This window comes from Tribolium castaneum, chromosome 2 (genome assembly GCF_031307605.1).
Source record: "Tribolium castaneum strain GA2 chromosome 2, icTriCast1.1, whole genome shotgun sequence".
Taxonomy (NCBI): Eukaryota; Metazoa; Arthropoda; class Insecta; order Coleoptera; family Tenebrionidae; genus Tribolium; species Tribolium castaneum.
Window position 1 is genome coordinate 20601211 of NC_087395.1, and position 27900 is coordinate 20629110.

At 31.4% G+C, this 27900-nt stretch overlaps 1 protein-coding gene and 1 long non-coding RNA gene across 10 annotated transcripts in view; both read right to left on the minus strand.

Annotated features, from left to right (window-relative positions):
* The window catches only part of Rbp6 (RNA-binding protein 6), a 384381-nt gene that overhangs the window by 323300 nt on the left and 33181 nt on the right, over window positions 1-27900 (minus strand). The gene's annotated exons all lie outside the window — the stretch shown is intronic.
* LOC135265358 (uncharacterized) lies at window positions 21034-27358 on the minus strand. 2 transcript variants are annotated; one of them, XR_010332985.1, is made up of 5 exons: window positions 26159-27358; window positions 25367-26102; window positions 25153-25311; window positions 24617-25096; window positions 21034-24564 (listed from the first exon to the last, which is right to left on the minus strand). It is a non-coding gene; the product is annotated as an uncharacterized LOC135265358 (long non-coding RNA). The 2 variants fall into 2 exon arrangements; XR_010332986.1 differs by lacking the exon at window positions 26159-27358 and having other exon boundaries at window positions 21034-21212; window positions 24383-24564; window positions 25367-25656.

Genomic DNA, 27900 nt, shown 5'->3' on the forward strand with positions numbered 1-27900 from the left:
TGCCTTTGGCTTCGTCTTGATGGCCAATGCCTGAAAACTGATAAGATTCCCAGTCACTTGACTCAACGTTGTCTAGACATACATTAGATAAGTCGATGATCCAAAGTGGGATCAAATCGCGGCGACTTGGTTATTATTTTATTATTAGGCGATTACGTGGCGAAAATAAATCGGCCTTCGTTAAAAGATCACCTAATAAATGGTGTCACCTGAGTCTTCGAATTTATCTACGTCTTTCTTGCGATATCGCCCTCTGGAGTGCGTTATTTAATCTACTAATGCGTTCGCCGATTCGATATTGTGAAGACGTCGCATCCTTTTTTAGAGTATTCCTGCTGCACCTGCCATCGATTGCGAAACACTTTCTTCAAACACTCGAACAATTAGTGCAAACACTTTCCATATTTATGAGGGAGTTATAAATAAAAATGTGTGGGTAGTAGCTGTGTAAAAGTTCCACTATACTTCCTGTCAAGTTTTTTTTTATCTTGGTTAAGTGATATGTATCTCTTTACCGGGCAAACAGTGAGCTTACTGTGTCGCAATTCATTGTAAATTATCTTGGTTTTATTACTGCAAGTATAGATTTCCCCATGATTGCAGAAATTATAATGAAACGGAATTTTACAAATCGACATTTTAATGAGTTGCAACCTCGAAGTTTACTCATTTCGTCTTCTATTATTATACGTTTGATTGTATTTATAGCAACTTTTGAATTTTCGATGCCAACATGTCATAAATTATGCTGCAGTTTTGGGCTACAGACAAATGTTACAGATACAAAGTTAATAAATAAGTCGGGTTCTAATTTTTTCATGTCATTGCCACGCCTCAAGGTTCTGGCTTTTTTTAACATCAGAGGGAAAATCCTAACAGTAGATGCGTTAGCCAAGGTGGGATAAAATTCCGGAAATCGGTTTTGACCAGTGCCTGATAATCATTTTTCAACAAAATTTTCAAAAATAGTTGACCTAATTAAGTGCCACTGTATGCATATTATGGTGATCGTTTTCCTTCCTCTTTGTTAGTTTTATTCTTTAACAGTTGAGAGAGATTATTTACATTATAATATACGGTAAAAGAAACTTCAAATTTGTCGCTGGTTTCAAAGCTGTTTTGAAGTTCTCTAGTAAATAGTGTTAATGAAAATAAATAGAACTAAACCTCAAAATATGTTTGCTTTTTTTGGCAAAGATATTAAACAAACCGAGGGTTTTGTAGCATTTTGACGTTTCGGTCAGAATCTATTGATTTGAGACTAAAAATTAATGAATGGGAATATTGGATTGCAATGATTTTGACGGAAGTTCTTACAATGATACATGTAGGTGTAGTCATAATAAGTTTTGTTCGGTTCAATGAAAATATGATAGCACTTCCGATTGGGCCTCGTTATTTTAAATAGAAAGCTATGTTTTAGAATATATCTTCCTCTCGTACGTTACAAGATAATATAAGCACAAGGAGGAGTTATTAAAAAGCAGCAGAAATAAATCCTCCTTCACCTACTGAAGAAAATGATATGATTTTGGTCTATTAGTATTCGTCTTTACGTGTAAAAGGTGGTAAATTTTATTGAAAGATTCAAAAACAGTACAACTTTAAACGCTAAAATAAAAAAAACATAGAAAATATGTACCTACATTTGATAGATAGGATTTTTCATGCTTCTTCAGATATTCTTTGAAATTCAGTGATCCTTTTAATTTTTTTCAATCAGTTTACATAAAATCAAAAATCTGCCCACCGTGATCAAACGCCTACTTACTTTAAGATATAATGTGACAATAATTTAAACTTAATAAAATATTCTGACACAAATACTGATAGTCTAGAAAAACTGTGAAAAACCAGAACGAAATGTGAAAAATCACTACAAACCAGAACGGTTTATTACCACAACACCGTTAAAAACCCTAGAACGTGATCAGTAGAACCGGAACGGTTTGTCACTTTAAAAATAATCAACCAAACTATAATCAATCACCATAATTTACACGACAATGACCTTTCCGTTTCTGAAGCAATTTGAAAACCAAATGTTGGACTCCCATATTATAAAGAGTTGGGCAAATGTACTTTTGCCTAAAAGTAAGTACCTTACGAAAAAACTAATGAGTACATCAACTACTTTAAAAATGTAATCATTTTTTCAAAACGCTAGGTTCCATACTTTTGCCCAACTCTGTATTTGTGCTAAAGTCTAAACCACTCTATACAGGCTGATTCAGAAGTACCAGACAATCTCTCGGGCACTGATAAAGGACATCAAACTGAATTAAAAGTTCCTATGACAAAAAATTGTTTGAGCCTTTTTTCACGAGATACAGCTCTTAAGTTAACTTTCTCGTGCTTCAGATCTTTTTTGTAACCTTAGTTAGCCGAAAAGACAGCTCTTGGAACATTAAATAAATATCTGTTGAAAAAAATCAACAATATTAATATCTTATGATGTACAAAACAATTAAAAACACAAAAATTGACAATAAATTAAATTCGAGTAGTAAACAAAAGAGCAAAAATCGATACCTTTATTAAGGAAAACAAATTAAAATATATCTGAGTTACTTGAAAAAAAATCGCACTTAATTTTTTTGCTTAACTGAACGTCTTTTGTCATCACAGGAGAGTTTGTCCGTCACTTTTAAATCACCCTGTATATGGCACAACAATTATAAACGATGATCGAGATCTGGTGTTTACAAACGCTCATTTTTAATTATTTCCCATTTCTCTGTAAAACCCCAAATTTTTTCGAATAATTTAGGGCTTCCAATTTGTCATGGCAGTGATAATTCGTCCGCGTTTGCTTTTTACGAGATGAAAATAAACCCTTTTATACATTTTAGCGATATAAAACGCCGAAGTTTGAGATAAAGCGTAAAATAGGAAGAAATAGACACTAAGGGCGAACCATGGAAAGGGTCGTAAGATACAAATCCCCAAAACGATTCAGATTTAAACAGGGAACGACACTTGCCCCTTGAGGATCGTGTAGTAAAGAAAGACGACATATTAGTCATATTTATTCAAAATTAAACCGTTCCTTATCGTTGAACCGGGCCATGATTCTCAAAACTGCAGTCTCAAAGTGAGCGCCTGATAAATTGACGAGCCGTCCAAACGTCGACTGATTGGTTTTATTGTCGATTAAATCGACTGATTAGAAGTTTATGCCGCAATTAATGTTAAACGACGAAGTTCAGCCATGTGTCTAGAGACCCAATGAGTTTCTCTTCGAGCTTTCAGTCGGATTCTCTTATCCATTTGCGTGGTGCCCTGTAAATATAAGCGGCGAATGCAAATAAACGGAATGAGGCTCTAATCGTGATACACTCTAATAATGCCGGAGAGAACGTGCTGTTACATACACTGAAATTTGTTTAATATTCCACAGTTAAACTACAACTATTATCTCCACTTTAATGCCACCATGTTTACAATGCCTAAGTACCTGCAGCGAACAAACAGACTCGAGCCAGAAATCTTGATCGAACTTCAGGAGTTTTTTAATCAGAGAGGTACGACAGAAATTCATGAAAATCCGTTCTGTCATTTAAAATGAAAGAGGCGTGAAAATGAATTGTTCGCACATTATTTTATCATTTTTCATCAACATTTGCGCGCCCCATTTTAATTTGTTACTCTGAAAACTGTCACCGATTATGACAGATTTTTATTACGATAATTTATTTAAAACTAAATCGGATCGTGCAATTTTATCGCCAGTTGCACTACATTATCGAAAAATGCGCAAATTTTAGTTAAGTAGCTTTTACCATAAAAACTGATTATTTATGCGTCGTGGAAACGCAATGTTGACTGTTTATGGGCAATCTTGGGGCAAAACTCGGCGGTGAAACCACAAAATATTAATCACTTGTCAAACGACAATAGGGTCGTAAATAATGGTCACTTCTTATATGAACTCGTTAACCCCTTAACCTTTCCCTGCACCAATCATCGGAAGGCGCTTAGTCAATCATCCATCTGACAAACTATGGAAAAGTGCATCTCGTTCCTGAGCATTCCATGTCTGGCCCTACTTCCATTTCAAATAGCTCAATCCAACCTTGACTAAATTGAGTTTAATTGAAGCTACTCCACTTCTTATTGAATCAGCAGAATGAGACGTTCACGGTTGTTGCTCGTTTAAAGAAGGCCTTCCGGGTTTTGCCGCATATGCTAGATTATCGTAATTTCACTCTTGTTATTTAAATTGGAATTTAATATTCGTTATTTTTACATTATCCAGTTATGACAGCGAAATGACAAACGTGGACGCGGTGATTTATAACATGTTATTAAACTGGTAGTCATTTTTAAATCTTCGTAAGCTGATAACGCGACTTCCTGCTCCGATTTTTAAACACTTTGCAACTACTGCAATAAACCGTAAACCAAGAACTAATAAAAAGTGACAAAACGCAAGCATAAAATATCTTTGCCAACAAGATTTATTTAAGAAGTCACTTCGTTATGACTGTATTATTCCATCAAATAAACTCTTCTGCATCGCACGGTTATTTCAAACTGTATGTATTCGATGTAACAAAGCTATTTTTATTTCTAAGGTCAACAACATTTACTGTCAGCTAGTACAATAAACCTAATCTCTCATAATTCAGGTGTCTAAAAGTTTTAGCGTTTACTCGACGATCAGGTAACCGAACTGCAAGGGACAGGTGAAAATTACAAAATTATAATGTATTAAAATAATTACATCGAGGCATGTATAGCTCGTTTGGCAGTTATTCAAGTTTGAAACGATGCAATACGGTGAAACTGAGCTGTTAATGTCTTTAACTCAAAACTCGTGATACAACAATTTTTGTAGTAGTTATGAAAACATAATTCTGGACATGTCAAAAAGATTACATTGAACAGATGGCAAAATTAAAATACTCAAGCTCTGGACCACTTTTAGACATGGACCTCGTTTATTTTGAGCTATAGCCATTTGCAAAAGCATCAAGGAAATGAGACGAGTCAGTCTTTTTTCTTAAATCTCGATCACTTAGGGACAATTTTAGACCACTTTTTCATTTTACCTCAATACTAATTAGTCGAAATGACAATTTTTATTAAAAAAATTTAATACAACTGCGTTTTAAAATTTCTACAACTATATGTATAGACTATGCTGATGCGAATTTCTAATCTGAACGGAAGTAATTACCACAAAAGTATTAAACTTAATTCATTGATGAGCTAAAGATGACAAGGACATTAGAAAATTTGTCGCTCTTTAAAACTGATTAAGTTTGCCAACAAATCGGACTCCAAATTTTTAAAGATAAGTGTGAAATTTTCACGCGAATTGTAAATGAAAAATCTTAAGCAAATGTAGCATGGAAAGTTTCTTAGGTATTTGTTCACATACAATTTTATTTTTACCAGTGGAGGTACAGGTAAAAGTTTTCAGAAATAAAACTTTCCCATTTGCATTGTTAAGAAGTCGTTCTGAAATTCATTATAATGTGGTCCAAATTTTCAGCGATTTCGTGTTCAGTAACAATTATTATTATTATTATCTACTACTATATTAATTTCCCTTTTCGAATCCAATTTGAAGTCTACCGTCGCAATCAGCATAAAATAAGCACTAAGCATAATTTTCAAAGCTGTACGGTAAGGCTTCTATTTTCTAGCAAATTTATTTTGCTTAAGAAATTCTTGCACAAATGATCGGTAAGAAAATTACAACATCAAAATTAAAACTGAATGTTGTTACAAAACTTTAAAATAATTAGCTTCAAGAAAGGTACTTAATTTCGTAACGCCATGCAAAGAATATTTGGGGTAGCAGAAGGGTACCAGTAACTTAATATTTTATTAATTTTATTAAAAAAAACTAATTACTTTGCACCAAATTGCGCAAAAAGTCGTCGGCTTGGATCGATAATTGTTTCATTTTGACCTTTTTCGAACATTCAAATAAGACGACAAAATTTCTTTAGAATGTGATGAAAAATCTCAAAATTAGGTAAAAATTTCTCAAAAATCAGCCGAAAATTCAAGCAAATAAACAATAAATTGAACAGAAAAAATGTTATTTTCAACCAGAAACCCAAACGTATAGTGAAATTTCGCCGAAAATTAGCAGAAAAAATGTCAAAAAATTACTTCTAAATAGAATAATTTTTGCATTTTTGGAGTGTAAGCACTTTGTTGAAATAACGAGTAAAACCGCTAGTTCTGGGAAACACATTTTTTGTTAAACTCACTAACACGTTTTTCAGCGCAAAATGCAATTATTGGTCAAGATTTCGTCAGCAATTACCCCAAAAATTACCGGATTGTATCGAAAATGGTGTTATTTTGGTCTTTTTGGACGTTTCAACATGTTTTTGAGCTATAAACTTCGGAGGTTTTGCAGGTTTGAAAAATAATAATGTACAGACATTATTCGACGATATATTTGACAAGTTTTTAATTGAAAACGGAATGTTTTAACCGAATATCGATAACAAAAATCGCCGAATTGAGTCGAAAATATTCGTTTATAAGCGACCAAGCACATTATTTAGTAAAACATTCGATTATTTTACAAATTTTTCGTCCAAAATTATAAAAAAAATCGCTAAAGCAAATTAAATTTTTTTTTGCACTTTAAAATGAAACGAAAAGTTAGTAAATTTCTATATTTTTCTCTTGTTCAAACGTTTTACCTTGTTTCAATTGTTCAAATTGTTATCTTTCAAAATTTCGATGTAAAAATAAATGATGTTTTCAGTCAGACAGTGAATTCCCCAAGAATTGCTAACAAAAATCGTTGTGATAGATTGATAATGGTGTCATAAATATTTTAACTTTAATCCAGCGCTTACACATTTTTAAATAAAAACTGTTGCGAGATTTTCTTAAACTGGAAAGAAAAATCAGTAAATTAAGCCAAAAATGATCATTTTGTCAGCTTTTTAGCACATTGTCCAGCTAAAAGGGTAATTATTTTCATTAAATTTCTTCTTATTTGTATTATTTTTTATTAAGTAACAATAGTTTACAACATTTTTCACCCATAGATAAAACCAAAGTGTATTAGTAGAATGATACTGGACAAAAAAATTTAATTTTTTTTATAAGTTATATCCAAATTAATTTTATTTTCTGTAATTGATAATAACAATAAAAACAATTCTTTTGTAACACGTCAGGTTTAGTAGGAAATAAAATAAGTAAATTAGTCTTATTACACCATGAAACTTCTTGTTAATTAAATATGTACATATTGTAACGCCTATTTAAAAAGATTTTCTATTTACTTGTCTATTATATTGATTGTCACAACATTCTGAAAGGTTTTTGTGCATCAAAAATAACAATTAATAATTTTTTAAATGACTCGTTTGATCACGTTAAACCATAGGTTTAGCAAACAGCATAGCAATGCCCTTTTCATTTAACCACCTTCTTAAACATGTTTGAATAAGTCAGTTAACATCATTTGTCTTTTTTAATTGTAGTAATAATAGACAATATGCCCACATATAGTGAAATTTGTTATAATTTTATAAAAAAATAATTTTTTTAGAGACCTGACGTGATGGCTAATTTTTGAGTACGTTTTTAGAATCTGCATAAAAAAGTACATAAGACAGTATAAAAAAAATCATTTTGACCAGCGTAATTAACTTCAGGATTTACACTGAAGTCGAAAAAAATATTAAGTCGTCAAGTTTTTAATACTCATTATAAAATATCCTCATTTGACAATTTTTACAAAGACCAAATGTCATAGGCTGCTTCTTCTTTTTTATTATCAGTGTCAATATGTCGTAACTCTTAATGTAGATCAGCAGTAATCGGATCAACTGTAGAAGGGAAAAACAGCATGAGTCTGTCTCAACTAAAATCACGAACATTCATATTCAAAGTTTTACAACTTGGACCCATGGCATTTTTCCTCAGTATAATGAATCTTGTAAGACAATTTTGCTCTGTACTAAAGTCGTATTTGCTATTTCGCGCCTCAACTATTTGACTCAACCTCATTTTCTTCCTTCTTCTACCCTTCCTAGTTTTATCCCAAAAACATTGATACATTTTTTCAGATGACTTTAAATTTCTGTGGAAATGTTCATGTTTATCTCTTGAAAGCTTCACAGGATAATTTTACCATAAATATAGTAAAAGTTGTTTGGGGTTAATTTACAATAATTTAGAGACTCTTTATAACAAATAATGGTATTTTATACATAAAGGGTCTAAAATGCAACATTTACAATCCGCGAGTGGAGATTGTTCCCTCGAATGCGAAGCTCGAGAGCAATACCCACTCATGAGATTTAGGCACTTTGGTCTCGAGGCATATACGCTATTTTTTGCACTACGAAATTATTTATTTTTTTGCACTTCCGAGACTAGTTTCTGTCAACGGGGACTATGTGGCTCATTTGTTTCCTAAGAATTAAATACGGACTGAACCCCCTAGAGAGTTTATTTATTCCCTATGGAATAAATCACCCACTTTAGTCCCTGTAAACAGTGTAGCCCAGTCAAATTAGACAAATCGGAAAAAATTCCTAGAAAGCTGGAGTTTTTTTTAAAAGCTTTTTTTACACTTGGGTAGACATATATCAAAAGTCCCCGAGGTTGGGGGGCGAGTTTTTTTAGTTGTTTGCTTATACCTCGAAAACTGTTACTCCTATCAATTTTTATCTTCTTACCAAAATTAAAGCCCATAAAATTTTCTACAAAATGGTTATATGCATTTTTCTTGTAAGCGAGTTATGTTTAACAATTAATCAGTTTATCCCAGGAATAAAGAACGCCAAACTAGCCACCAAGAACAAATTTTCACAACTTTCGGTGAGTATATTACAACACTTAACTGACAGACACAATTATGTTGGGTAAAAGAAAAAAAATTGTAAAATTGTAAACTACAGTCTTAAAAATGTGTCTGTAAAAATGCGTAAAAGCTGCGACTCATCGGATGAGCTCCACGTTGCATATTTAGTCCGTAACCGTTGATTCGGTCCTTAATGGACGTTTAGTGAGTTGCAGTAAGTCCGTGCGGGGGTGGTCGTCCGAGTCTCGTATGTTGGCGGTTTTGCCATAATAGGTCTAGCCTAGCGAGTTCGTGCGAGATCCCCTTGCTCCATTGTGAAGCAGCGTGATGAAGCACTCTGTGTAATCGACAGCGATGCTGCGAAGAGACCCTTTCCTCTCCTCAGATGGTGAACCTTGAACATTAGATTCACTGAAGCGATAAAAGGAAAGCCGAGCAAGACACGCCGTGGCTGGGAAGGAATCTCTACATCCAATCTTGCTGGTAATCTGGTTAAGAGCGATAGTGCAACCGGACATTCGGCATCTCTTCTCTTCTTTCTCTTTATATGTGCCATATGGAGATGGTTTCACGCGGAGACGCAGCCACTTGATGGCCGATGGCTCCGGGACATGCGGCCAAGCGCGAAAATGCCATCGCGTTTAATCTCCCGTTCGTGTACAAGACCAAATTACAACCGAACCGACAGAAAGGAGCTAATCTTGAGGCTGAAGCCGCAATAAAACACCAAAACTACTACTGAATATCATTTGGGGTCTAAACTTGCCCATACAATACATTGGCCAACGCCAAAGGGCTGGATTCGAATTTTAAACCCATTTTAAACCTCACTTAAGTGATTTTGAAAAAAAACATTCAAAATTTTACACTTTGCCCATTGAATCAGAGTAAAAAAACTAATCAAATTACGATGTTGGATGCGAAAACAATTGGTTTTTTTGGCGTTCAGTTTTAATTAATCACTTTCAAAAGTCTTCGTTAAACTCGAAATCTTGATGTGTTATCTCAAAAATATGGCCCTACAATTTGGTCCAAAATGTTTCTAAAGATCTTAAACATTTTTCTCAATTTTTTAAAATTCCTTGCAATGATGTCTCTGTTTCTATTTTCAATTCTTTACAACCTTTTTCAAAATGGATTTTATTACCTGAATATTTTTAAAACTAATGTCTGTGCAAGAATCGGAGGTATTTGTGACCATTTGATCAAATTTCAGAATGTATCTAAAAATCTAGAAATCTCTTAAAATATGGTTGTTTCTTCTCAAAAATATCGACCGTTCAAATACTATGTTTCAAAATCTACAAATACTATGTTTTAATTTTGTCTCTCAAAATCATCTCAAATGTATTTGGGGGATTTAAACAATATGTCTCAATTATGTCACAATAATTTTCATTTTAAATTACCAAAAATATCCTCGCAAGATATTAAAAAAAATATAGTCCGTTTACCAAACAATTCTACATATTCTAGATTTTTCGTTTATTCAAATTTTATATGAAGATTGTGAAAACTATGGCAAAACTGTTTCTTCGAATGCTGTAACGACCGACGCTTTGTCCAAAATGTTTTTAAAGATCTTAAACATTGCCTCTCAATTATTAAAATATCTTGAAAGTGTCTTATTTTCCTATTTACTTTCCAAAATGTAATTTTGTTATTTGAAAATCTTTAAGACTAAGGACTTTATCCTAAATATCCTGGACATTTATCACCATTAACAAATGTAAACGTTACTCATTGTTACTCAAAATATTGTTCTTTTTTCTCAAATATATCGACACTTTCGTTCAAAAGCTAGAATTCACATGTTACTAATAAATGTGTTTCAATGTTGCCTTTCATGTTTTTAAAGATTTTAAACATTGCTTCTCAATGTTTATGACTGAATTTTCTCTCAATATTTTCAAATTAAAAGTCTCTATGCAAGCAGTTCTAGTCAGTTACTTATTTCACACCATTTAACTCCGTTTAATAAAACATTCGAATTTATATAAAAATGTATATAAAGATTTTGAACATTTTGTATTAATCTCAACTGATTTTCAAAATCTTAATTCACCATTTCAAGAACATCACCCAAAAAACCAAAATGTTCTTGAAGATCTTAACTAAACAGTGTTTAATTATCATGCACAAAGTGCATAAGCCATAAGGCTCAATCATATTTTTTTCTAGATTTTTAAACCGTTATTAGGTTTATATGAATATCTTAAAAACTAAACACTTTCCTAAAAGTTTAGTTTATATGGAAACATTTACATTTACCTAAAGACTGTTTTCAAAATCTTAAAATCACAAAGAAATCAACCATCAACCAGTTTGTCCAAAATGCTTTAGAAGATCTTTAAACATTGTTTTCAAAATTGCTATTCTTTGTAACTATTTCAATTTACCATAATATCCTGCAATTATCATGTTTCAATCTGGTATTCAAGATTTTTAAACCTTATTTGTATGAAAAAAAGATTCTTTCCCAAGAATATCAGATATTTTTATTATTTGTTTAAATTTCAGAATGTACCTTAGGATTTCGAACCATTTACATTAAATTATTTCCTAAAATATATATTTTTTTATATTATATTTCAAAAACATCGACAATTTAGTTGAAAATCCGTAATTCACATGTCTCAAATGTGCCTCAGTGTTTCTCAAAATAATCGTAAATGGTTTTGAATTTTTAAATATTGTTTGCAAAAATGTGAAGCTTTGTTGGCCAGTGATATTAATATTAATTCTCAATTTGCAGTTTTAAGGCAAAAAACAACGTATTTCCTGCAGTCAACACAAATGTCATAAATCTATAAAAATTAAGCTATAATAGAGGGTCCATAAATATTTTATAATTTATGGCAGGTACCTACACATTTCGTTAAAATAGAATGTCATAAAAATCAGTTAAATAGAAGTAAAACAAACATTATCGAAATTTAATAAAGAAGCCAGGTAATAGCAGAAACTAAGTTCATTAATAAGCATTTTGGAAAAACGAAGTATACGTCCTAATAACTACAGTCATGCAAAATCTCAATATTCAGCTTAATTACACATTTCCCCGGAAAACAAGACCGTAGTTCAGTCTCTCGCTTCTCTGCCTTGTGGAAAAAACAGTCAAAAATAACTTTGGTTAGATTTTACGACATAATCATTTCGAAAGGAACAGTTGATTGTTTGATTGCTAAAGTTTACCTTCAAACTGGTTCCTTTTGTCAAGGACTCCCCTTGTTGAACAGCGAACAACAAAACACTAATTCTTCATAAACCTATTCGTATATTAAAAAGTGAAGCCCTCAAAACGTAAAAATGCCAATCACAGCGCTGCCAATTTATTTATCATAAATAACTGGCAACCACGTCTGAACTAAAAATATTTAGTGTTTACGGTGAGTTGTTACTACAAAGTAAATTAGAAAATAAATTTCCTGGCGCTGGTATGCCGATTGTAATCTACGACAAATATCGAGCTAAAAACATTCTTTTGGGGATGCCAAGTTAAAAATTTACACGAATTCCAACATGAAACTCACATGTGACATTAATTCATGCCATTTTTCTTAAAAAATATTATTAGAGCTTGATCTCAACTTATGACAGTAATGGATCAAAGGACATTAACACGTATTTCCATCCGAAACGCAACAATTAACTGCTCTAACCTGGCCAGAGAGCAGCGTTAAGTTTTTAATTAGCAGATTGCCAAGTGCACATTTGCGAATACGAAGCGATTAAATGCACGATTTGATTTTTTAACTAGGAAAATTGGGGGTTCTAGAACAAGTTCAAAATTTTTCAATTAGGCTCAAAATTACAACAAACGAACCCGCCATGAGTCCATAGATGAAATAAAACCAAAAACGACATTTGCATTATTTCCTCAACTTAACCTACTACAAAAATAAAATAATTATAATAAGTAATAATAATACCTAAATAGGAGAAGAAGAAAATATGTAATAAACAAAAATGAAAACAAAACAAAAAAAGAAAAGAAAAAGAGGAAAGTAAGTAAATCTCCGTAACAAAGATAACTAGATAAATAAACAGAAAGGTAAATAAATAAATGAATAAATAAGTACATTTCATTTGAAATGTACGAAAATTGCATTCTACTAAAATTAAAAGAAGAAAAACTACATAAGAAAGAAAAGGGAAAATCAAGAATGAAAATACAAAAAAGCAGAAGCAGTGTAAAAGAAAATGATTTATTTTATTGTTCACCGAAAGTTTGTCTTTAAACAAATGAATTTATTGTGTTGTAGAAGCAAGAACTTTCTAATATTGCTGTTTTGAATTTGAATGAGAGATCCGCAATATTACACTTGATTACAACATTTTCTGGAGTTTTTGAGCACGACAGCGTAGCAGGAGTACTCGAATTAGAGCAAGTGTTTTAAAGACCAGTTATCTACGAATACTTTACGTTATTTTTTTATTGGTACACTTTGAAATCATAAATACTGATATTAATATTACAAACATTGGAAATAGTGAAATGTGATATCAGTATACTTTTCATTGTCATGGACTTGATTTATTTTTAAATAAATAAAATAAATAAAAAATCATTAAAAAGTTGCCATTTATCTTCACGTTTCTTGGGATATTGATGTTGCTATAGACACTTTAAAAAAAGGTTTTTGAAAATTGGAAAATAAGCAAAATAGATTGCCAATAAAAAATAAATAATAACTTCATAATTACAGTTAGAAGTTAGAAAGCACTAATTATTCGTAGAGTTTTTTCGAAGTCTAAAATTCCAAATATAGCATTTTTAAGGTAAAATAACACTTATTCAGAATCTAAATCATTATTCCGAATACATTATAATTAAAAGATATTTACGTTGTTTGAGATCTTTTCGAGTTTATTTTTGTGTTTTTGTGGAAATACAATTGATAAACATTTGAACATTTATAATAAAAAAATTTGTTCACTATTTGTCAGATGTGAATAAAAAAGTTTGTTGAACTTTTATTTGTTTATAAAAAGATAATAATAATAATAATAATAATAATAATAAATAAATTATTAAGTAATAATAAATTACTTTTTCTTGTTTTTTTCTAAAAAAAATTATGACGGGTCGTAATATGATATGGGTCTCAAATCATTTTGAAGTTTGTTTTTTAATTTTTAGTAAGACACTAAAGCAGTTACCCACATGTCAGAATAATATGTACTGTCAAGTGCCGCTGGTGTTTTCGTGTAAACTGTGTCCAAGAACGGGCCGCCAGGAGCCACGAAAATTTGACCTCAATGGATCGTTTAGAGTACAATTTTGTACACTTGCTGACTTGAAAAAGGGAAGTGATAAATTGTGAAGCTTTTTGTAGGACACATAAAGCAGAAATTAAAATTATAAACGTCAAAATCACAAAAACAGACCATTTTTTGGACAAAATCATTCATTAGTATTGACATTAGGGAATGGTCAGTGAAAAAGATTAATCCATATTTTAATTGCCATTAGACCTCGTAACCTTTAGCTAGGCACGATCGGGTCGTAAAGCTATCTAATAACGGAATAAATAACGTGGAAGAAATTAGTGTACTAGTTAGTACAGGTGTAGGTTTCGGAAGCACATTACGGAGTGAAAATAAACAAAAGTTGGCATCGAGATAGGAGCGATGAATTATGTTGTATCTTTCTTCCTAATTATGTACATAATTTTAACATAAAGACTGCAATACTACTATTGTGGCCGATAAAAGAAACTCAAACAATAAATGCCAGCCAAGTATTAAGATATTAAATTCCACAAAGAAAACATTTTAAATTATTGGATGGCGGTGCGGTTTTATTAATTTTTTTCTCATGTCTGATGCCAGGCCAAATGGGAATTGGAGTAATTGTTGAAGCAGGTTGGGGACGGCGTCTTGACACATTTCACCCCTTGTTGTATTATTATCGGTCGTTCATAACGCGATCAAAGCGCCGGCCTCCCCAGAGTACATAAATTCCATGGAATTAAATAATTAGCAGCATATGTTTAAAGCGGTTAAAGATAACATCAATTAAACGTTCACATTCAACACATTTTAAATAAGGGTTACGTGTGACGGATCGATGTTGCCGTAAATAATTTATGTGAGTCGAAATTTAGTTTTTATTTGTTTAATTAAAACTGGACGCGCGATCCGGACATAAATCGCAACCTTGACACTGCCATATTAACATCCAATAATTTATTTACGCATATAAATATTATTCATATTGCACGTCATAAATATGAATTTACTGCAAAAAATCGCGCGATTACACTGTTTCGGCGCATGTTTACGACTATTCGAAAACAACATACGAACATAAAGAGGGTGATGATAAACCCCATTAGTTAAAAAGACCGTGAACGCATCCACTCCAAGTTCGGAAATGAAATCGTGAATCCCTCAGCGACAAATAATGGAAAAGAATCCACCAAACTCCGTGACGTCATGAACGAATCACAAATTTCGGAATCACATTAAATTATAATCATGTCAACTAGCAGTCGATTAAGCGCTTAATTAAAAACTTTATCTACAACACCATGCCACCATCAAACAAATTGCAATGTTTTGTTTGAAATTATTACGGCTAAAAATTAATATGCAAATGCAGGTTAGTGTGCAATAACGCCACAATTTCCATTATCAACTTTTTCATTTTTATACACGATGATACTCAAGTAACTTTATCATTATTAAATTAAACGTACCCACGAGGTATTTTAATCCGCGGACTAAACTCTGTTGTGTTTAACAATTGATTCTAGAATTTGTGCTTTGTGCAAGAGCTATCAAATATCTAGTTACGTGCAGTTATTGACATTTCAAAACCACAAACTTCATGTGGGGCAAATAAACAACGATTGTACTTTAATTAAATTTAATTTAATGAACAGAAACAAAAGAAAATCGAACGGGACACACCCGGCGCAATTTACACTTTCAAAACTTAAATAACTTACGACTAAATATCATTTCAAAGGTTACTGCTTCTGCTCTTATTAGAACATTATGAGACCTTCTGTAATTCAAAAATGAGAGGCCCAGTTTTTTCAATAATAGCTTCATTAGAGAACAATTCAACAAATCTACACTTTTAGCGTAACTACCAGTTTGTACATCAATTTTCAATATCTTTCAATTACTATAATAACATCGTCTCAGCTAGATCAGCTTTCGCAAAGAAATAATTGTTTAAAACATTCATGGTTGTTGATCAAAATCGTACTTATACTTGAGTGCAAAAAACGCCAATTGATTTTTTATAAATGTAATCTGCTAATTAATAAATCTCACAATTTGCGATTTTGGCACTCAAGTGTATGTTAAAGACAGAGTAATTCAGATGATCCGTTAATAATTCTATACTTTTTATTAAATTCGACTCTCTCTAATATAAATAATAGAACTGAAATGCAAAATTGGAATCCTATAGAGGATTCATGAATGAATGAAAATAATTTAGGAGTCGAGTATTTAGTATTTGTTGCTATTTATCTAATTTACGAAAAAAAGTACGTATCTACATTGTCAAGTCCTTGAAAAATGTGATACTTTTGGAAACTCCTTCTAGTGTTCGAGTTCTGCAAAATTTTTTCTTTTGGCAACATATTATATGTTTCGAAACTAAAGAAAACGGCAACGTGGCATTTTATCGAATTATATTTTTAAATAAGGTTGATAAAATTGTTATTGATGATAATATCTTTCGTTGAAAGTATAAATTACATTAGCTATTAATTTTTAGAAGTGCATGAATAATTTCTAACTGGTAATTGTGAGAGAAACGAATGACCGAATATTCAATGCACATTCCCTGATATTTGCACATGTGCATGAAGTAAATATTTTTTTGTCATTTTTAAATTAAACAATTCAGGCTATTAATTATCAAAATGCATTCATTCAGTTACGTTACAATTAGTATTTGTACAATAATTACAATTATTATAGTTACAATTTCACCATTATTTATATGAAAATAATATTTTTTCGAAAAATATTTGCGTATTTCTCACACACTGTGGATATAACAGCTGAGTGTCACATTAATATACAGTAAAACCACTCAACAATGGACACTGATGGGGAATCTTAAATTGTCCGTTGTGGAGAGATAATCTTATTTTTTTAATAACTTGATGCAATTTGGTTTTTAAAAAAAAAATAAAGAAAACCTCTAAACTGTATAATAAAAATATTTTCTAAAATATCGTTTTTTTAACAAAAAAGTCTGTAGAGTGAGTAATTGAAAAGTTTTACCGTTCCATTTCTGTTTATTTTAGAAATACAAAGTAGTATTTTCGGCTTGCGATTAGATCTAAATTATCTAGATATTGTCTAAATTTTCACTAATAAATAAGTAATATTATAAATTACCTGGAAGCTACAAAATTCACCCACACAAAAAATATGTTTTCGGGGGCAAATATTGACTTTTGGAGGTGTTTAAAATGCTAAAATTAAAATACATATACACACGTAAATATAAACTTGATATACTCAGTCCGCATACTCGTATAACTTATTATGTTATACCTCATACTTACAGATACACACAGGTTTTCAGATGATAACTTTTTTAAAATAAAAAATAAATACTACTTCGAATTATAGAGGTTCTATTGTAGCAGGTAAACAGAGCAATTCAGCAATTCTTTTCGCTATGCAAGTGAATATTTTGCAAAAATTTTCTGTACAATAATCCTTTATTTTCTAATTTTATATTTTCTAGTTTAATCTTAAAACAAACGATGTTTAAATTTTTGTACAAAAATATTGCTAGCCCTAAAATTACGTTCATTTAAATTTTTAATTTTTCATTAACTAACTATTATTTTTATAGAGAATTGTGGAAAAATTCAGCAAATATTCACATGCACGCGGAGAAAAGAACGCCGAATTCTGAGTGCTACAAAAATAAAGCAGATTTTATAATTTAAGGATGAGTTCAAGAACAGCAGTAATAAAAAAATCAAAATCTCCCTGCGTAAGATACAGCCTCCATAATTCGTACAAATATTTGCCTTAAACTATTTAAGCGTTTCGTATGTTATCACACATTTCACATCATTATCATAAATTAAATAAATATTGACTCCAACTATTGAACTATTTACAACAACGTTCGAAAAGTGAAGAACCTCGTTTCACATTCGGTTATCACCAAAGTTGGTTTTATTATAAATAACGCCCACGGATGCATAAACCGTTTACAAAGAAATAATCCGAGCAAAATAGAGAAAAGTGCCAAGTAACATCAAAGAATTTTAATTAGAGTAATTAAGATTCTCTCCAAAAACGTCCGTGACGTCAATTTTACCCAACGAGTGTCTTGGGATTATCAAGGAGACAGTTTTAACCTAATTCAACGTTTTATTTTGACTTTTAAGTGGCGAGCCAGAGCACCATGCCCAGAAACGTATTATTGTAATTTTGCAAACTTCCAAGTAGTGGTAGAATAATGAGTTTTTTTCACAAACGTGTTTCCTATAAACCACGGAACTGTAAAAACATCCATTAAAGTAATGAAGCACATGTGATGTTTTACTGCCGACAGTTGCGAAAAATACTGCTTAATTGTTTTATTAATTTGTAAGTTTCCGAGATGATAATCCTGAAGCATGAGCTAATCTTCCGAGTTCATTAAACTAAAAAAAATATATTTGGGAAGAACCGAACCGTTGCTCCGCCACTGGCGAGTAGTTTTATACATTTACATAAGCTCAGGAGCTTTTTAGCAGGAATGTAGCTTTAAGTTAAATTTTGCGTATTTTAATTAGATTGTTGAGCCATCCCGGCACTTTATACGGTATCCGCGACATTAAAACCTTCGAATAGAATTAAATTTCGCAAAAATGTTTTTTTGCGACGTTCTGCCATTTGCGCTAATTCGTACGGTTTTTATCGTCGGTTTCCTGCTCCTTTTTATATGCCGCCCCTACTTTTTGGCCCAGAGATAAATTCTCAATCTCTCTATATATATTATCTCCCCGGGGAGCACCTCTTTCTCTTTCGTTTGCCGTTATACGGCCTGATGATAATATAATTTAGATTTAGACACGAAATAAAGCGGGCGTTATGTGCGAGTAAAAACCGCCCCACATGTTCCACTACTATTTTTAATGGTGCGTATAAAACTGAAACTAATAATAATCGCTCGAGCCCGCGCCCGATAATTAAAACATTTATTTGTTGTTATTTTAATTAATTCGGTGCATTCGGTGTCGCACGGCTATAAAACGATGTTGTCACTTAAGATAAACGATAAAGCCGACCCACTCAAACAGCTTCTGTTGGGAGTGAGTTTTTATAGCGGATGTAATTCGAAAAAAATTCCAATTCTGAAAATTTATGGTATGTAAACTCGTGATCAGTTACATTGTCTCAATAAACGGAAATTACTTTGTAATACATGTTCGACGTTGCAAAAAAAGTGCCGCAATTCAATAATCGAACACAAAGTTGGGTCCGTTCATTGTTTTGTAGATAATTGCAAAATGTGAATGGGTATTTCAGCACAAGCCTGAATACAGCCCCCAATTCCACAAAACTAACAATTTTTTATTTATTATTTCATAAATTGTTCCATAATTTGTTTGCCGGTAAACATTTGCCAATGATTTAAAATTTAGGAACGAAAACATTGCATACCACAACTTAAACATGCTTATCTTTATTGCTTTTTTATAATAAGAAAAATATTTATTGTTAATAACCAGTTGATCGTCGAGTTTGGTAATGGACCACCGGGAAACTTGAATGAATTTATTAAAATGGAGTCACAACACGTGTCCATCGACAATGTAACTTATCATAAATTTCAGAGGCGGTGCTGTAATGATACTTAAGTCATCGTTCGTTCTAGCAATAATGCAACAATAAGTGCCTAGGAATACGTGCCCAGATTGCGTTAAGCTCAGTTTCATATTTATTAAAGTTGTCTTTGATATCTATACTTGATGTTTTATTAATACGATACTCGATAATCATGAGTCGCGTAATAAATCTTCCAACTACCTACCGCTCATTATTAACACCACAAAATCGTATTCATCAATCAAGAAACTTGAATCTTCTCTGAAACATCCTTATTTAAGAGAGTGAACACGTAAAAAGTTAACGTTGGAGGGTTTTACTATCGATCTCGGCAGCTTTTATCGACTTTAAAAATGACAGAATGCGGCGTTAATAAGCCACCGGCGTTTTCTTTTCCGGTATTACTCAAGACAAATTTGAGACATCATCTATCTTCAACGTGTTGATAAAAAACAACTACTTGGAGCTGCTTTTTGACTCACAACGTATATTACGATCAAAGAGCTAATTTTGTCGCGTCTGTCAAAAAAATCATAAAAGGCGATTGAACAACGTTAAGTTTCACTTGCGTCTAACTGCAAGTCTAGCGGAAAACTACTTTGACCATAGTCTATAAAAATTTCTCAAAGCTAATGAGTAGATAGAGATAGCCGGTTCAAAAACCACCTCCACCTCCCTCTACTGCGCATGTGTGAAAATTGTGTCAGTCAGCCGCAGACGCAAGCGCGTAATCGCAGCTCGCTGGCCTGCGACCAGCTGGTCAGCCGGCCTGCGGCCGACTGACGCCATTTGTGATGATGCAAATATATTTATGTAGTATAATAATAATAATAATAATAATAATCGTCGCCATCTTGGAAGTTTGAAAGTCGGCGGCGGTCATTTTTGTTTAATGGTAAATTGGCGCCAAATTTAAATTATTTCAAAATTAATATTTGAAATTAGTCGGCCATGTTTGTTTGTTAAAAAAAATGGCGCCAAAATTTTAATTTATTTAAAAATTAATATTGGGTGTAATGTTGGTAGCGCCGATGTCGTCACAAATTCCGCCTAAATTCTCACGTTAGATGGCGCCACGGTCTGCAAACTTTTCGCTAGATGGCGCTGCCGTCAGCGCAGCCGTCAATCAAAGATGGCGCTGGCCTCCATTTTTTTTTTTAAACACACCCCCCGCCCGTTTGCGAATATGCAACCAAGAAAACAAGTAGTAGTAGTAGTAGTAGCTTTTTGGGGTTGTGAAATTTTTGGTTTTTGGGGTTGTGAAATTTTGAATATATGATTTTTGAAATGTGCAATTTTGAATACATGAAGTATATATACAATACATGCTGTATTGAGTTAAGCAAAATATCAGAAAATCATCGCGCTTGTCACTAATAACTAATAAAGGAAAGTCATTATTTTATCGATAAGGAAAAAAAACCTAGTATATGTAGTTTTTTATTTTTGTAATGTTGTTTGCCTAACTTGTCTGTTGCGCACCAAGTTTATTTTGTTATTTGTTTAAAATATAATGCAAAAAAAGTTGTTGTTGTTGTTGTTCCTTCCATGGGGAGTCGAACCTCAGGTAGGTAGAGTGGATAGTGCTGTCTATTTTGGAAACCTGAAACAAATTCACATAAGCTATTTGGTTAATGGATAATAATAAAAACAATAAATTACTTTAATTGTTTATTACATCTAAATATAAGTACATACATACATACATATTATAATACATAAACATTATAATACAATAACTACAATACAAATTAAATATTATTCCTGAGTTTGAGGAAGAATATTTTTATGACCCCAAGATAATGTTCTACCTTCAGAATTGTTTAAGATGTAACGTTTATCATCTTTGAAAGATAAAGCAATTTTTTTCTTTAATTCTGTGTAAATGTTATGAAGCTTCGAACGAAAGATATTCATTTCTTTAATAATTTCAGTGTTTGGAACAGTAACTGCGTTTTGGTAGTCAATTTTATGTAATTCACTTGTAATTACATTGTGTTTAATACCCTTAGCTTTTTTAGATAATTCACCTTCAACATCCACACAATATGCTTTAGCACCTGTTCCTAAAAATTCTGATATTACACGTCCTTTATATTCATCTTTCATCTTCCCGATGACAGAAGACGATACAGGTATTCCATGAATATTTTCTGCTTTATAATTTGAAGTATCAAAACGCTCTATATTAGATTTAATATCATCATAAATATTTTCACAAAAAATTTCAATTACTAAACTATCAGTATCGGTATACAAAAGCGTTGCATTGTTACCGTATTTAAGTTTTATGAAATTATAATAAAAATCATACATAATAGTTTTACTGATATCTAGAATAGTAAAACCTACATACAGAGGTTTATTGTAGAAAACTTTTTCGTTCTCTAATTGAATAGCTACAAAATTTGGTGTAAAGATAGATGAATTTTTAAAATTTGGTCGTGCAATTAAACTTTCAGCACCTGGTTTTCTACCTATATTATTCCATGATGTTACCAATTTCACGTTTACTCTTTTATCAATTGATTCCATGGTTTTACCAAAAACTGAATTATTCATTAATTTAAATACATCTTTTTCTAACGCGTTTTTTGATTTGTTACGCATTTCTGTATTTAAATCAATATATGTTTTCAACCATGGTGATTGATTAAAACTTAAAACACGGTGAATATTAATTAATTTTAAACCACCTTGTATAGCTTGTCTTAAATTTCGATAATGTAAAACATAGTGTACTTTATTGTTCAAGGTTGCGCAAAGTTTCTCAGTTTTACTAGAGGGAGGAATAAATTTTTCAGGACAAAATGGTAAATCGTTGTGAAGATTATGTAATTCAGAAGGATATTCTAAATCAACTTCGAATATATAACCTACATCAGCGTTATCTGTCAAATTGAGAATTAGGTTATCATTGAATTCATTAGGATCTTCCCATCGAAAACCGCTATAAGGTAAATATTCAGACATTGCTGCTCCATACAAGTTGGTTGCATCAAGGTACATTATAAAAGAAGTTGGTTTAGAAGGATCATGATTTGATAAAAACTTATTATTTGCTACTGCTTTACGTTTTGAACATTGACAAAGTCCTCCTCTAATAGATTTTCGAAAGAAATGTACCATGTCTATATCAGTTAACAATTCGAATTTAATTCCAGTCATTTTTAACATAGCATCCCAGCCTAATGAAGGTGCTGTTAAGTAATGAGCTGGATCTAGTTCATAAATTTTGAGACAAACCTTTCTGAAATTTTCAAAAATGTCTGTTAGTAACAAAACATCAGACTTTAAATAAATGTCGGAATAATCACCTAACGTTTTGCAATCAAATAGATTCCAGACTTCCTGTGCTCGCTCATAATCATGTTCACTGATATCAGTTTTATTAAGATTATCATAAAATTGTTGAATCAATGGTAAACTGGTATCATCTAACTTATTAAAACAATCCAAATATGAATATGGAAAAACACCTTTTTGTCTTATCAAATTAAATTGGTTATCGTCCGGAAAGTGTTTCCGAATGGTTAGACATTCATTAGAAGTTAAAGTCTGAGATAATTTATCTAATGAAAAAGAAAGGAAACGGAACGAATCTACGAATCTAAGCGTTATAAAAATATTGTCAACTGTATTTGTAGTCGTGTTCATGACCTTATCAACTAAAATTTTTTTTGAAAATGTAATATACTTTTCTTTAGTTTGAGCAATGCAATTAATGATGGTCTTTTCTGTTGCTAAAGCTTTAATAAATAAATGACTATCATAATTAGTTAAATTATGACAAAAAACAGGGATATATTTTGGAATCTTATAATTTAAATTACAAATAGAATGTGCAGGTCCTAAAAATTCACCTGTTAAGTGACAATGATTACGAACTCTATCACAATTTAGACTTCCGTAATCTGTTTTGAAAGGTTCTTTACATAAATGACAATGGGTAGATATTTGAAAAACCAATTCATCTAACGGAGTCATTTCAAGTGGTACGATATGTTTGAGGTGATCGTGATAAAGTCTATTTACATCATCTTGCAACCATTTCACAAAAATTTTAGGAGCATCTTTTCCTCGATAAGTCCGATAAATTGATAAATTATCATTATATGCACATTTTATGTAATATCCGAAACTATATGGTTCATGTAAATGTGTAACAATTGTACGGATATTATCGGCTGAATTATCATTGCGTAAAGGTTTTAAAATAGATTCAAAATCGAAATAAAATACAAAAGGAACTTTAAGAGATTTATCAAAATTTTGAAATGTTAATTCATTACCAGGCACTTCTTTACCAAATTTATTTATAATCAGATCAGAAGTTGGTAATGTAGTGACAACTTCATTACAAGCATACTTACGATGTTTAACTAATTTTTGTTCACTCGAAAAAAATAATAGACAACCGTTACATATAAATTTAGCATGATTATGTTTGGAAAGTTGTGAACTTATTAATCGAGAAATGTTGCTTATCAGACAGTAATGTTTGATCATTCTTTCATCGTCTACGATAAGTAATAAATTTACATGAATGTCTCGTTTCTTAGAAGTTAAATAAAAGGGACCTATAATATCTGATACCCATTTACCTTTTTCATGATCAAAACGCTGCTCTGTTCCATAGACATTTACACTAATATTATTAAGTGCTTCAAATTTAAAAATATCAGTTAATTTAACCGGAAATGAAATATCTGTAAAATCTAATTCCTCTTCAAACTCACGATAAGCATCAACTCGATGTCGATTAACATTTACTTCAGTTGAATGAAGGTGTGCCAAAACAGACCATTTGAAACATTCATTATCATCATTATGAATATTGATAACCGCTCTCCGCTTCGCTATGTCCTTCGGTAATGGTATATATGTTGATGCACGTAGTGGATTGAATTTGTTGATATTAAGTTCCAAAAACAAAATTTCCATTAAAATCCAACCTAAAAAATTTAATACAATAATATGTTTATAAATAAAATTGATATTACTTACCACTATCTTTTTCCAAGAATTCACTCATTTTGTTTTTTATGACGCCACATATTTCTTCCAGTTCTACCTTAATATTTGTCGATATTGAAATGATGATATTTTTAGTGTTGAATGATTTGATTTCGATAATGTCTTTAGAAGGTAAAATATATTTAGCAAAAAGTTCGAAATTAATTTTAAGTTGGTTAAATTCTCTCAGTTTTCTAGTTATTAAAGTGATAAGTTTATCTTGATTTCTTTCAAAAAAATTGCACACTTCCAAGTCATCTAGTTGTGAATTTTTCAATCGGTATGAGGTAATTCTTGATTTGAAGGCAACTTGATATTCTTCAACGAAATCATCATCATCATTAATTTTGGCGGAGATGACACTTTTATGTTTTAAAGAACGTAAATGGTTTAATCTGGATCCTCTGTAGTGACTATTGCATATTTCACAAAATTGATGAAATGAACATGATGGAGCGTTAGTAGTAACTTCTAAAAACAAAAACAAGTTATAATAATAATAATATAAAGAATATTTACAAAAATACCTTGTAAAGGTGTTCTAGTTGTCAGGCGGGCTTTTTTAGGAGTCATATCATCCGAATCCATTGAACACAATGATGAATTTGTAATATGACGCCTATAGTTATCAAATCTCGTAAATGACGTTTTACATCCGGTGCAAGTGAGTTTAGATAATTTATCACCTTAAAAATGCTCTTAATTAAAACAATTTCTATAACGTAAAATGTATTTACTTACTATGTTTTTTTACATGACGTGTTAAAGCATCTTTGCGAGTAAACTTGTTATCGCATTGAGAGCACTTGAACATGATTACTTTCATACACGGACAGTCGAAGTAGAAATGAATTAATCATTGATGCGATATGATTTTATATTCCATAAACTTTGCAACCGGATATTGTGGTTCCTTACGTAAAAATTCAAAAAATTCAAAATATAACTGATAAAAATTTAACGTTTTTAAGGAAAAAAACGTTAGACAGGAAATATGATAACAAAAATAATCAGAATGAATATTATTTTTTATTAGACATAAAACAAACTACATACTTAAACTAACAAAGTCATACACCTAAATAAATTTTTAATTGCAGTTTTTAAGCCAAACCTAACGCTATGAACATCATAAAAACGATCCAACATGTACAAACAATTCCAAACATTGCTAAAAAGGTAGGAACATGATTAAAACAATTTTTTATTGAAACTACATCATGATCATTAAGTATAAGTCTCTTCCAGTCAGTATCAATATAATTACTATTGGTAAAAACTAGTCTTAATTTAAAATATATTACAGAGTTTGCTATAGAAACATTTTCATATTTAAATATTTCTATTGCAGTATTGCTCAAATAACCCAGATTCATCTTCTTCCATTGGTAATCAACATCGTTGAAAAATAAACTTTTCCAGAGAGGAGACCATCTTGTGTTGTTAGGACTTTCACTAGTGAAGACGATGTACATATCTACAACATCTAACGGTTTTTGCACGTACAACACATTTTGTATAAGAGTAACAAACAAGATGAGTGATGAGTTCAAAAGAGGCATTACACTTGAAACGCAGTGGGTTGTTGTTGTTGTTGTTGTTGTTGTTGTTGTTGTTGTTGTTGGCTTCCTGTATCATCTAAAATACACGAAACACAATTATTTATTGATGAAGGAGGACCATCAAACTGATCTTCGTCAAAACTGTTATAATAATGTTGTAAACATGGTAGATTCAGCTTTATATCATGATCTTGTTGATATGTTTCCGGTAATTTATGAAATATATCCATCAACTGGCACGGTCCTAATTTCAGTAGTTCCAGTTTCATTAGTAATCGAATATCGCTTATGGTTTTTTCAAAATGCAGCACTTTTTTTATAACAGGTTCTACACTCGTTGCCATCTTAAATGGAACTAAATTAGACGTTAAATAATTATATCGTATATATATTTCTTATTTATTAGGTAATATCTTTCATTTCAATCCAACTATTCTGATTATCTGGTAAACCTAACCATTTCACAAATAATTTAGTTCCTTTACGTCGAATCACTTTCTCAACTAAATAGACGTCAGGATATTGAGTTTTTGATAATTCCCAAATATAAAAAGCTCCTTTGATTGGTTGACCTTCTTTATCTTCTAGCAGAAATGTTACAGGATTGGTTAGATTAATCTTACTGATTTTAAAAATTTCCGTTGACCAATTGGGTGTATATCCTTTTTCAAATAACATCTTTTCTTTGCTAATTCTTACGAAATCTCCGACTTTAAATTTTTTTCTGTTTTTATCAACAATCTTTAGATGATCATATGCTGTTATGTCTCCTTGATTCGAAGCGTTTATCTCTGTGGGTTTCCTTCCTGTTGTTCGATGTATTGTAGTATTATAATTTTTGGTTATCTCTTGCAATTTATTTATCCATTTATGTGTCGCAAATAACGTAAAATATCGATAAATTTTGGATTTTAAAGTACGTATAACTCGTTCAGCAATTGCTGCTTTTTTAACGCTGTACGTACTATAGTGATTAATATTATAACGTCTCATCAAATCCTGAAAAGTGGTATTATAAAATTCCTTTCCTTGATCTGACTGTAAATTCTTTGGTATTCGTTCTTTTTCATTCTTCAGTATTGATTCCATAGCTCTGCTAACCTCATTAGCTGATTTCGATTTCAGTGGTCTGGTCCATAAAAATTTAGAAAAACAGTCGATTACGACTAAAATATATTTAAATCCATTATTATGATAAGATAAATTTTGCATTTCTGCTAAATCTACTTGCCATAAATCATCCAATCCTTTAATTATAGTACGTCTTCGTTTAAAATTCCTGCGTGCAGGTTTAAATATCTCGTTTACCAATTTTTGCTTTACATCACTAACTTGCTTTAGTCGAACCATTGCTTATTTACGGTACACTTCTCTACAATTTCCATGACGATCTGACATTTGACCTGGAGGACACTTGTTTTTATTATGAGGCATGGGTTCTATCTTTCACTATTTTCATATGAATCTGTTACTTTCCTTTTCTTTGATATAGGTACATTTTCAAGTTGATCTGTATCACCTGCTTTAGAACGTTTGGAAATGGTTTCTGGTTTTATCTTAATACTATCGATTCCTTCAAAGCGTTCTTCAAGTTTTTTTATTCGTCTGGTTATCTCATTTGAATTATTCATAAATTTTTTCCACTTGTTATCGATTTCATAATTTATACTTAAATGTTTGTTATGCAATTCTGATTCAATCGTGTGAGGAATT